The 13,260-nt window shown below is 47.1% G+C and overlaps 1 protein-coding gene across 2 annotated transcripts in view; it reads left to right on the forward strand.

The window, feature by feature from the left end:
* Positions 1-1,571: 1,571 nt before the first annotated feature.
* cntn6 (contactin 6) overlaps positions 1,572-13,260 on the forward strand; it is a 69,371-nt gene continuing 57,682 nt past the window's right edge. The window contains exon 1 of one of the 2 annotated variants that reach the window (XM_076013389.1): positions 1,572-1,710. The gene's annotated coding sequence lies outside the window, so the exon portion shown is untranslated. The remainder of the gene's footprint in view (positions 1,711-13,260) is intronic. The other variant, XM_076013387.1, reaches the window with a different exon arrangement.

The following is a 13,260-nucleotide window of genomic DNA, read 5'->3' on the forward strand; positions in this document are numbered from 1 at the left end:
TGTTGAAAACAGAAGATGTCACATTTGTTTGTGTGGGACAGTTAGCCAACCATACTTGACTACTATACTGTTGCCACGGCCACAACCTTCCAGGCCCAATCAGAAAGTGAACAGTTGAGCCTATTGGCTGATATTGTTTTCTAGTCATTTAGGGCAACCAGAAAAATGAACCAGACTGAATGATCATGTGCAGCCAAACAAATCGCTCCAAACGTGTCCACAAAACTGCTGTGGGCTGGATGAAAGTGTTCATTCACAGACATTCACATTCATTTCCCCCCCTTTTTTTCCTGCCATAAAATGGAACGCGACACGATGAAACAAGCAGGAAGCCTGAACACTTTTATTCCCAGTTTGGCTGTGATTTCTTTGGGGGCAAACAGCAGCGAGAAAAGATTTCTGTGACCAAAGGTTGTAAAGTGAGGAGGTGTGAAGGAAATAGAACAGAAACCCAATGAGAAACCAGCAGCATTCCGATCTGCATGACGGCAAGGCAGACAACAACAACAGGGTGGCACAACTGACGGTGATACACTGTATCACCGTGTCTGTATCATGTCAACTTGGTAGCTGATTTTTCTAGAGTTGAGCTGTGTAATGCCGATTGTGTTCTATTTTCCTTCCTGCTGCTAGACTGCAGGAATACCCCCCCGTCCGTCCGTCTGACCACCCTGCTGACATTGACCACCAGCTGCTAGCCACCAAGCCCATGCAGTGCACCCTCACTGTCATCTTGTATTTTTAATTTTATTTCAAGCAGAATCCTGGTACCTCATCTTGACTGAAATTTCTGTCCACACTTAGAGTAGATTTTTTTTTTTTTACTAATCAAACGAATCCCAGATTCCCATTGACTCAGTCAGGCAGTGAAGTAGTTTTACCAGGATTCTTTATGTTTATGAAAACTAATGCTACGTCCCTCACTTCCCCCCCGAGCCTTTTTTTTATTTTTCCCTGACTCATCCCCTTTTTGGCTGTAAGTGAAGCTTAGAAAGAATGTTTGTTTTGTGGTTTTTCTGTCGGTTCCTCCGCCAGATCGATCGTGGCAACAATAAAAGAAACGAGACAAAACTCAAAACGACGGCGGCATAATGAAAGCTTGTTAGACTGAGCTGCCGCAGAGCTTCCTGCTCTCTGCTGAGCAGCCCCGGCTGCGTGGGGAAGTGAAGTCGAGTCCAAATGAGATATCAAAAAAAAAAATCCCCACAAGAGAGAAAGAAATTAATCCATTTTATACAAGTAGATCGATATAAGCGGAAAGTTTTTGTCCAGCTGTCTGTTTGTTTGTTTCCTTTGTTGAGCTGAAATATTTGAAGTTTTATCCTGGACACAGTTCTCAGGTGATTGACCAGGATGAGCATTTCCCTGCTTAACTTCCACTTCAGTTTCACCGACAATTTTTTTTCAAACATGTCGGCATAAAACTGTGCAATTGTTATTGTTTTCTGCTTTTTTTAAACATCACAATCTTGAGTCTGAAAATCCATTTAAATGTTTCAGAGCCACGGTGCAGGTACGTACTACTGTCAAGAAGTTACCCTGTGTTTCTTTTTGTGTTTTTTTTACCATAGGTGTGTCCCGCAGCGCTGACCCCTGCTGGAGAGGCAGGCTAATGACGATGATGTCAGCCGTCTGGACTGAGCACTTAAGGGCTCCGCAGTCTGAATCCCGGGGCTTTTATTTCTCCTGCTGAGGCGATAATTGACTTTGGTGAGTGCATGAGAGTGTCAGCGAGAGGCTGAGCACACACACACACACACACACACACACACACACATATGCATGCACGCACACACGCATGCATGCACGCACACACGCTAAAGCTGAACATGGACTCAGCTGCGACCTATGTATGAAATCCAGGCTGGCGGCGGCCACATGGTGCGGTGGTCAAAGGTGTTTGAGGGTCCTGGGGGGGGGGGCAGATGGCCAGATGGTTCCTGGGTCTCAAGTAGCGCCGCTTCCCGCTGGAACGCCGCCCAGCACCGTCAGGTGGCGGCAGGAAGCTGCGTCGGACAGACAGGCAACTTGACCTCACCGCTCGGCCGCTCGTCACGCCGTGCTGGGAAACGCTGCGACTCCCCCCCCCATCCACCCCCCCCACTCCCACCCCCCGTCCTTCCTTCTGTTCTTATTTGAATTTAAAGACCCCCGTGTGTGACATTTAAAAAGGTCTACGGTAATGGAATAGAACAGGTATGCTTTTTAACTTGATGAAGTTTCCATATATGGATAACTTTTTAAACTTCACTTCCTTATAAAATACATTAATGAGACAGGGGACTTTTAGCACTTTGTACAAACAGCTACCTAATAACTGCCCAAATAGAATCCTAGTACTGAGCAATATTAGTGTTTTACTGTATTTACGGGGGTTGTATTCGTCAGACGGTGGAGATTGTATTCCCCACTCAATTTATCTATTGATGAATTTATTAATTGCACAGCATCCATAGCCTGCACCAGCTGCCAGCAGGGGTCCCTCCGTGGAAACCAACCACTGAACTTGAATAAGTTTTTACGCCCTGCTGTTGTGGTGAAACCACACAGTGCGTCTGGGAACGATGATGCGATGGCGAGCTAGCGGCACGCGGGCGCAGGGATCAGTCGCAGGCAGGTGTGGGATAATCACACTGAAGAGTCGCTTTTTTCAAAGGCCTGTTTGAGAAGAATTCCACAAGCCTCATTTGCGCAGCGGTATCTGATCAGCGTTCCGGAAAAGTGCTTTTAAAGCGGTATCTTGTGCGCGACATTTGTGTGTGTGTGTGGGCAGAACTGCACAGAGTTCAGGTTCCTTTCAGAGATGAAGAAGATTTTGTTTTTTATTCTGCCTTGATTCTCTCTACGTTTCCAAACACCGAACCACGGGAGTCTATATGAGAGCAGGCGGATGACATGTGGCATGATGGTGGCAAGTAAATCACGAGAAAAGTGTAAACATGAGCATCAAAGCTCTGAGACTGGCGGATAATTGGACTCAGTCAGACGTTCCCAGGATGATTAAACGCCACGCAAGTTCCCGCTAGGCAAACACCCCCCAGTTCCCCGCACAGCATGAATTACACGATAAAAAGGCCAATCCGCCGATTGCACACCGCGTCTCTTCAGCAGTATTACAGCTTCCGAGCAGCCCGCATTATTTATGGAGGAGCCGCCGAGGCCGCTGAGCAAACCTCGTCTTTATTGTCCAATTGGCTCCTCGCCGAAATGCCTCTCTGCTGCCCCCAACACAGTTTTCTATTAATGTAAGTGCGCCGCCTTACATGGGTTCATCTCCTGTATCGGCGTTTATGGCCATCGGAGGGCAACAGGGTTTTGAAATACTTCCCGGGAGGGTGATATTGAATGCAAATAGCCGGATTAGAATAGCTTGTGTTTGATGCACACAGGCAAGCGGCTCCGCAGCAAGATAACCTTTACACTTCAAGGCTGCAGGGAATGCTGAGGGATGATGAGTGGTCAGCTTCACGTGGCCGAACTCTAAAAATAGAATTAAGAATAAAAAAAAAACAAGAGGAAGAAGAGAAGATAGCGATGCATTACATGAATTGGCTGAAGCAGCAACATCTTTATACCCCCCCCCCACACTCCCATTTTGCACATGCCCAGTACAGGTCAGCTGAGGACATCTGTTGTACCTCTAGCCACCCGCAGGAGCCGCCACACCAGTGATCTCGGCCTTTCATCGCACCGTTTCCTAAACACCTGCTCAGCGAATCCGAAACGGTCCAAGAAATGTAGGTTCCAGCACCTCTGACTGTGGACACTTGATCAAATACTAAGGAGATCCAACTTTTGGTGACACACGAAACAAAGAAATAATCTATAAACATGAGTGAAGCAACAAACTCAGCTCAGGAGGACTTTGATTCTTCTCTGTTTCTGAGCAAAGCTCCCAGCATACAGGCAGCGAGTCGCTGCTTTAGAGTTCATTCTGGAGAATCACACTTGGAAGATCTTTCCTCACTCGCCATCACAGCAGTGGGGGCCATTGTGGCAAGAGAGGCTTTAGTTTGTTGCCAGTGTACAGTTTGACAAGACGTCCTCGTCGATGCTACGGTGAAGATATTAAAGGACCAAGTTGGCCTGAAATCCCGCACCAGTGACCAGTAACCAGTGACCTGTGACCAGTAACCAGTAACCTGTCTCTGTCCTGCCTGTTGAAAAATCAGAAGTGAGAGAAAAGTTCATATTTTGCTTTTGCTTCCTTCTAGCTCTTTGTGATGTCACAAAATATTGTATTACATATATATGCATTTGTACAAAGAAGTGTCTTACATGTGTCATTGTCACATGTCAGATTCTACGTTGTCTTGGAGGACGGGTAGAAGGACAAAGAAAGAGACAGCTGAGGAACGATGGATGCCATATTGATTCCTGCTGGATGTTCATACAGAACAGAAGAACCACTGGAAGGAAATTGAAACCATACACATTTTTTTTTTTTTTTTTTTTTTTTTTGTATCTTCGATCAATATGGACGAGCCCGAGGCCGAGACGGCTGCCGCTGTACATGGAATGAATCCGATATAAATTATTTATTCATTTGTTTCTCTCCAATATTCTGAAGCAGAAATTGGCCATTAGTGCAACCAATCGTCCTATCGTTTTCTTTTTTTTCTTTTTTATTCTTATGGCCTTGTAAGCGGAATATGAACAAATGCTTCTTTATATTTTCACTGTAACTGATTGGCCGACTGTCAGTTGCTTTGGTCACCTGGCAGCCTGCATGGGAATCTTTGTGGACACTTAAGACGACCAATCAGATTGATTGGCAGAAGTTGTTAGACGGACATAAAACAAGGTGGAGCCAACACCTGGCTGGGATTGGGTGAGGGGGAGGAAGGGAGTGGTCTCACACCTGTGTGAGGTGTGAGTGCCCTTGGTGACATCACAGAGAGTAGTTTTGGTGAGCGGAGCGGGCCGAGGAATTTGGTAAGGTTTTGAGTTTTCTCCTGTTCTCCAACTGGTTGAGACACGTCTTGATGTTGAGAGACAAGTGGACAAAAGAAATGGTCCTTTGAACTTCGAGTCGGAGAAGAACGGTGCCGCCGCCACACAACAAAGTACAGCGATGACCACTTTGTTGTCCAAATCAGACAAAAACACCCTCCCCCCTGAAGAAGGATGAAGTTCCATCTCATTGGCCAGCTAATGGCGTGTGCCACTGGTCAGGCAGGAAGGGCCAATTACCATTATAGTCATTTAGCATTTTTTGCAGGGCCGGATTACCATCTGCAATTTTACGGCCGGTTGGAGATGGCTGTATTTTCCTCCTTCATTTGGGGGAGAATTCACCATCAAACCTGCGCAATCTGTGCAGCTTCATCTGCCAATGGATGTTTTTGTTTATTGGAGGGACAGCTTTATTATGTGTCCTCACAGTCTCTTGTAAAAAAAAAAAAATAATATATGTATATATATATATATATATATACTATTGTTGCAGCTCGTATTTAGCTGTTTCATGGTTTGGCAGTTTATTTTTTATGACATCATCTTTGGAGGAATAGTGTTACACAAAAAGTGCTCACTGGTAGACGTGACAGAGTTCTCCTGACAGAAGGTGACTCAGGGTTCTCTCTCTGCTCTTAGAAAGGAGAGAAGCCTCCTTGGTTTTGGTTTACATGTTGTTCTCACCGGCACAAAAAAACAACACAAAAAAAAAACAACTAATGTGTTTTGCCACTTCTAAACTCATTCAGCATTTCATAGAAACGTAACCCATGATATTGTGTTGAAACCATTTATAGTGCCTCTTATACAATAAAGGGCAAATTTGTGGAGCCGGACGGAGGGAGGCTGTGATGCGATGCGGTTGCCTGGCCGGGACGCGGACCTCCTCCGGAAGGATGGACGGAGAGACGGATGAATGAAGGGACACTTCCTGTTAGCTCACCGCGGATTTAATTCATCGCTTATTTCAAAACGTCCTCGCCGATGAGATGAGAGGGGAATCATTCTGATCAGCGTTCTCTAATCACTGGCTGCCGGCAGCTTTTCATCCCACGCAGCATATTGTGCTATTGGCCTCGCAGCCAGCGGCCCGCTGCCAGTAGCGGCCCTCCTCGGAGCCAGGCAGGAAAAGGAAAGAAAGAAGAGAAAACAACGAGAGTAAATTTGGGCCGAGCAGATGGGACGACGGGACGTGTGTTTGCCCAGATGGCCTCTGTCTATTGACAACAGCAGCACCAACCTGTATTTGCTCCACTTTCATACGTGACGGCAAGTAAGTGTGTGTGTGTGTGTGTGTGTGTGTGTGTGTGTGTGTGTGTGTGTGTGTGTGTGTGTGTGTGTGTGTGTGTGTGTGTGTGTGTGTTTTCTTAGATTGGTAGTGTTTACACAGGAGGCTGCCCGAACTCTTGTGGAAGTGAGGGGGTAAAGCTGCACATGGCAACGGTGCAGCACTGCTGGTCAGAAATACTCATCGTCACGCCGGTCGCTGCCGACTGGCAGGAAACAGATGCGGTGCTGCGCTTAATGGCCGTGTCCATTTCACACATAGTCTGGCTTAATTAGATTGCACTTACCCCAATACTAAAACAACATTAATAATAAATGATATTTAAAGAAATGGGGTAGAGGCCGCCCTACGCAAACGCATCGGTGCAAAGGTGCGGCAGGCGGAGGTAGAGGAGTGCCAGTTGAACATGTGTGAGTGTGTTGCATGTTGCCGCCAAGTCCCGTCAACCGCAACACACCCAACACGACGAGGCCATCAGCGGCACTACACATTCCCTGCGATTCAGCATTTTCCGGCACTAAAGACGAGCAACAGTTGGGAAATTTACTGCGGATGTGGAACAGCGAGTGGCAGCTTGCTTTTTTTCCTTAATTATTATCACTGTTGTGCGAGTGTGTGTGTGTGTGTGTGTGTGTGTGTGTGTGTGTGTGTGTGTGTGCTTGGTTTTAGCTTTGAATAGAAATTCCCCTTTGGAGTAATGAAAATAAGCCAACCTTCTCTTTTCTATCGCTGCTTGTCCTCCTCATGGAGGCTTTTCCAGGTGTTGAAGTTAATCACATTGCAGCTCCAGCGTGCACCTATTAAGGACACCTGTGAGGTTGGAGGTACAAGCAGGGCGATGAAAATAGGAGGTTTATATATTAATAAAAAAATCCAGTCAAAATGTTCCTATTGGCTTTTGAGGCAAATTGGCTGAGTAAACCAATGAGGATCCCAACTAGCCAAGAGCATTACTCGGATGATACATATGTGTGAATGTATATGTGTGTTGCCAACCAGAGGAGCCCGACCTGGGTCAGTGCTGGCTGGGGCCACGTGTTCTCCCACCTGGGCCGTCGTAAAAGACCCGGACCGGGTTTGAACTGGGACTTACATTGTCCGTTCAGCTGAAAGGGGTCTTGGTTCTCTCTCTGACCCACTTCAGCCCTGATCTGAACCCAGTCCTCTTCCTGCACTATGTGAACTGTTTCCTAGACTGGAAACAAAGCGTTTTAACATCTGCACTTTAACTGAGTCCCAGGCAGTCTGGGTCTACACTGGTGGGAAAACACACACACTCACTCTCAAAGCCACTGGACCGGACCCCAAAGGAATCACACTTTACAAAGTTGAGAAGTAAGAAGAAAGACGTGTTGTTTTCAGTTTTTAGTTTAAAAGAAAACACATTTGGGATGTGCACAATAGTTTGTTTTTCTCAGCCTGCAGCTGAAATCTTGAGGATTGTGTTCATCCCTCCGCAGTGTTGCGTTCGACATTTGAAGTCACAGTGTTGTGAACCAATGTGTGACAGCAGCTCTCTATTCTGAAACCGGGCCGAGGGATATAAGTGACAAGAGTGTTTTCACAGCAGGATGACACCATTGGGCTCTTTTTTTTTGTTTCTTTTTTTTTTTTGGTCTAATTCAAGGGAAAAGTATGTATTTCATCAGCTGATGGAACTGATGGATGAGGCCGCGGCTCCGTCCGGCTGCACGGCTGCGTGCCGCTGGCCGTGACAAATGGCAGCCAGCCGGGCGACTGTCGCCGGCGCCGCTGCACGCTGAGCTCCCGCACACATCATTCATCTCCCTCATACAGCTGATGAAACTGTAGCGAGGAGCAGCAGCACCCAAGTTGACGTCATAGTTCATGGCGCCAGACGTGGTCTAGTGGTTCAGTGTCTGCCCTCAGATTCGGGGCTTGTGGGTTCAATAACTGGCCGGCTCACCCCAAAGACTATAAAGCTGGTACCCATTGCCTCCCTGCTTGGTCCTCAGCACCAAGGGTTTGGATTTGAGGGGGTTAGAACACTCAATGATTCCTGAGTGTGGCTCCGCTGGTGCGGAGTTTGCCATTCTTTGGGATGTGACAATCAGTGAGGTGCGTGTGCTAGCTGGTGCTAGCTGATGGACGCTGACGTCATCCAGAGCCCTGAACGTTGAGAGGTTTCAGAACACTTCCTGTCAAGTCCGTGTCCCTGTCGGCTACAGCTGTAGCGTCATACAAACCCCCCACTACCACCCACCCAATCCATCCAAATGTTAAAGCAAGCGTTGTTGTCACATATGCCGGGAAACACCTCTGGCCTGCAGATTTGACTATTTTCAAACATCTGTGCCAGGCAGAGGCAGCCCAACTAAATTGTGGCTCAGAAAAAAAGAAACTGTCCTCTGACAGTTCTTTCTCTCTTCTCGCTACAAACCTGTCTTGTGTTCTTGGATGCAGTTTAAGAACTTTCAGCGGTTCGACTCACTTCATGAATACGTTTGGACCTGATCACAGCCACCGCTGTTGCCAGGCAACAACTTTTCCAAAGACCTGGACTGTTGCACAAACCTGCAACCCAAAAAAACAAAAACAAAAACAAAAAGCAACAAAAACACAGGGGAGCCTCACACTCGCTCACTTGCCACCTCGACTTCCTTCCAAAGTAAACGACTGCCAGGAGGCTGAAGTCCACTCGGCCATTCAGGGAGCCTGAAACCTGCTTCTCGGCCAAATAAAAAAAATAAGCCTGGACTCCAGCTCCTGCACCACAGGAGACAAACATAATCCCCACAGAAAACACTTTTTGAGTGATTTTTATTTAGCCCCCTCCTCCCCCCTCGTCTCACAATTGATTTTTTCAAAGTTACTTGTATCATTTCCACAAGAGCCTCAAACACTCCAAATGGCTCCTGTTAAAAAAAACAAAACTATTTTGTGGCTTCATTCACCAGATAATCGCAACCTTCAGGCAACATATTTTAAAGATTATGTGAAAACAAAGTGTCCAAAAAGACCAGCAACTATTTTCTTATATTGATCTATGCAGGTAGCAGCTTTGTGTTGGTCTTGCCCGAGTCGTCTGTCCTCACTGTCCTGACTCACTGAAAAGGGGATGGTGGAGATGATGCAGACGATAACAAAGCGCTTTTTTAACATTGGCAATGATGATGTCAATCCAAAGCTGAAGCAAAAGGAGGATTCAGTTAGAAAGGGGGCGCAAGGTGCAGTGTGCAAAACTGAGTGTGATTCATTGGTAAAAAGTTAAAATACGACCCTTGAAAAATGTTGCGTATTAATGATGTGAAGCCAGTGGTGCTGGTTCAGGAAGACAACGCTAGGCTGCGTCATGTGACTGACCAGCTTAAGGTGACAGGTGACTCCTATGCTGTTGCAGGTGTTTCTCCTCCACAAATTGGACGCCGTTAAACTAATCGGTTCCTTGTGAGTCAGGACCGGCGTGCACGGATTCGCTGTGTAGGTCCGTGAACAACAATGGCCCTTGTTGCGTTGCATCATGGAGGCATTAATAATGCATGCCGCAGCACTCTCGGTGCCATTACCGCATTTCATATTGTGTGTGTGTGGGGGTGCACAACATAAACACACACACACACACACACACACACACACAAAAAAAAAAAACTACCGGTTCATTCGCTCACTCTGGCGTTCCAGTTTTGTCTGTCAAACCGACCTTAAGGGCCCGTTTAAAAATTAATGAGCGCCGCTTACACCGTAAATAACCGCTGGCGATGCACTGCGGGGCTATTTTGAAATGTAAAACCCACTGTCACGCTTTGATTATCCGTGTATCCGCCCCCAGCGCCAAAAAAGCGGCGTTCCACGCCGCCTGCTTGCTGGCGGACCTATTAAGGCTCGGCGTGTCGCGCACTTCCCAGAGTTCCCTGCATGCTGCAACAGCATTTCAGGGGGTGTGGGTGGAGGCGGTGGAGGGCGGGGTGCATAATGAGGAGTCGCTCTGCGAAGGGGGTTATTATTTTCCTGGGACCATGCGAGGATTTGCGCAGGCGACGCCGATCTGCTGGAAATCTGTCGCTGGGAGTTTCCGTCGTCTCAGGACACCAGGACACACCCACAGAAAGCTCCCAGATAATAGCTGCATTCTGAGGATTTAAAGCAGGATTCTCATTTGTGTCTGTGTGTGTAAGGTGTGCGTGTGTGTGTGTGTGTTGGTGAGGTCATACTGAATTTGGACAATTGACAATTTTCCATTCCGTAAAAATTGTTTTTAGGCCATTCATTCATTTTTATATTTTCTTTCATTAACACACACATACATATATAAATGTACGCACATTTGTACAAAGATGTCAAAAATGTATATATCATATTTCTAAAGGTCTCACAACAAATCCAAATGTTCTCCATGTCTGCCAGTTCAAGTAGAACTGGAAGGTAGGGAGAGCAGGAAGTGACATCACAGTGCCCCCTGCAGATGTTTCTCCTTGTTTATCGGTCAACCATGTCAGTAAAAGAGAGAGCTGCAATTGGGCGCTAACGCTAACATGGGTCGCTAAAATGCCGCTGAGTCCCTGCAGAAAAAAACACCCAGAGCGCCACCCTCTGGCTGCTCCTGTTTGCAGGTAGACCCTGACTGTAGCTCCGCCTCTTTCTTCCCAAAGCCCTGCTGAGTGGTGCCGTCACTGCCACAGCCGCCTAATAAACGGCTCTGGGTGGAGCTTTCCAAAATGCCAGTTTTGAAAATCCAGGCCCCGCCCCCCATGTCCTCCTGATAGCCTCCTGCCTTCGGCCAGTCATTAATTACTTCTAAAGTGTTCCGCCACTGCTATTGTTACTGTTGCTGTTGCTGCTGCTGCTGCTGCTGCTGCTGCTGCTGCTGCGCTCCCCTCTTCTTCTGCCGGAACCGGACTGCAAAGTCTATTTTCTGCCCCGTATCAATTTTTCATGTGAAGCCATTTGTCCCGAGGGAGCCGACTGTCATCCCAACACTGGATCCTGGAGTTCTCACCTGTCCCCACGGCACTGACATTTCCTGGGCTTCAAACGGTGTGTGTGTCTGTGTGTGTGTGTGTGTGTGTGTGTGTGTGTGTGTGTGTGTGTGTGTGTGTGTGTGTGTGTGTGAGAGAGAGAGAGAGAGAGAGAGAGAGAGAGAGAGGGAGGAAGGAAATGAGTTGGCTGTACTTATTCCTACTTTAAAATCTTGTCCTACTTCTATCTGACACCTTTCCCGGCTTCCCTCGCTGGGATTTACCAGCATGTCCCATCTTCTCACAGTTTCCTGCCAGTGTTTGTCCGTTTGATTAGTTTTGTTTCATTTATTTTATCATGTTTTTTTTTTTTTTTTGGTTTTTACGAGTCCACAACCTCATGTCCTGTAGGTGTAAATCGCTCAGGTCTCATCCCGTCGTCCACTTCCGGATTCACTTGACCGTCTAGTCTCCTGTCAAGGTCATGTTGCCTCGTCTCCTTCACTTCCTGTTGGGTTTTGTGCTCACCTCCTTCCTCTTGTTTTAGGGGCCTGACTTCCTTCCATCATCTGATTGTCACCCAGCTGGACGAGTGCAGGGAATTGAACCAACAGCTACTTTGCTCCTTTTGAAAATCAAAGAAATTCTTGTCATTTATTTTTTCTTCCTCCTCCTCCTCCTCCTCCTGAACTCCTTGACGTACTTTCTCAACAAATTCTCTCTGAGAGCTGCTTTCATATCAGACCTTCAGCGTGCAAAGAGACCAGTCGTCTGTCCCTGAGTCACCTCGTCAATGATTTAACCGTCCTTGGTCCTAGAAAGCAGACGAGTCGGACTCAGACTACCATTTGTCAATGCGTCTGATGCCTGGCCCCACCAAAGTGGGTCCAAAATGCAAAACCAATCTGCTTCCCTCCTTCCTTCCTTCCTTCCTTCCTTCCTTCCTTCCTTTTCTGAAGACACAATTAGTGGAACAGGTCACGGTGAGCACATACAGCACATGCGGCGCCCTCATAAGGTCGCAGCGCCTCTCCAAGTGCGAGGAAACGTCACCACTGCATCCGCATTTTCCCAGCGGCCCCCTGATTGCAGCAGGTGCACGGTGCAGTAATATGACAAATGGCAGTCGGCGTCTGGAGCCATTGTGTTCTTTTGCAAACTGTTCCGTGTTGCTCATAATGACTCAAAGCTGCAGAAGAAGAAGAAGAAGATTTTTTTTTTTGAAGAAGAAGAAGAAGAAGAAGAAGAAGAAGAAGAAGAAGAAAAAGAAGAAGAAGAAAATGGCTTTTTCCCCTCCACCTCAGCGGGTTTTTTTTTTTTTTTTCTTTTTGGTCCCCTGCCACGCAATTTGTCTGGACAGCACATAAATCACCCAGCCGGGGCCTTAGGTGTCACTTATTTCAGACAGGTCGGATCCTGTTTGAACGGGTCCATATATAAAAAGCATCTCTGATTCGCCGGCTCTTTCTCTGCAACGTTGCCAACGCTGAGCGAGCGAGCGAGCGGGAGGAGGAGAGCGAGGAAACCTTCATCAACCGTCGCAGCACAAAGGAAGCAGGAAGTGTGCACCTCGTTAGTGAGTTCAGGCGGGCGAGAGTGCACGGGTGCGCACACACACGCGCCCACGTAAACACACACACACACACGTGACAATAAAAAGGCTTTCCAGGAAGGGGAAATAGCCAGTTGGCTGGAGCCATTAGGTGGAGCTCACTGCACTTTGAATGAAAGGATTAATGGACGTTTCACGCCCTCTTTGCAGGCCGCTTTCAGAATAATAATTTAAAAAAATTATGTTTTACTTTCTTTGCATGTGAGTGTCGGACATTGATAAAATAATAAAAAGGCACAAAGCAGCAAAACACCCTTGTTACTGTAACCGTAGAACGTTTGAAGAGTCACTCCGAGTGAGGGTGAAGTTGAATTGAATTTTCTTCAGTGGCAAAAAAAATAATTTTTCACCAATAGAGGGCGCAGCCAAGCACAGCACACAAATAGGCTTTGCACCCACTGTCCAACGGCAGTTCAAATCAAACTAAACCAGAGTCCTGCTTCGGATGCAGGTCCGTCACTGATAGTCGTCCCCTTGGAAACACCACC

The sequence above is a fragment of the Nelusetta ayraudi genome, unplaced genomic scaffold (genome assembly GCF_046127955.1).
Source record: "Nelusetta ayraudi isolate G7.1 ecotype Tasmania unplaced genomic scaffold, CSIRO-AGI_Nayr_v1 ptg000146l, whole genome shotgun sequence".
In the NCBI taxonomy this organism is placed as follows: Eukaryota; Metazoa; Chordata; class Actinopteri; order Tetraodontiformes; family Monacanthidae; genus Nelusetta; species Nelusetta ayraudi.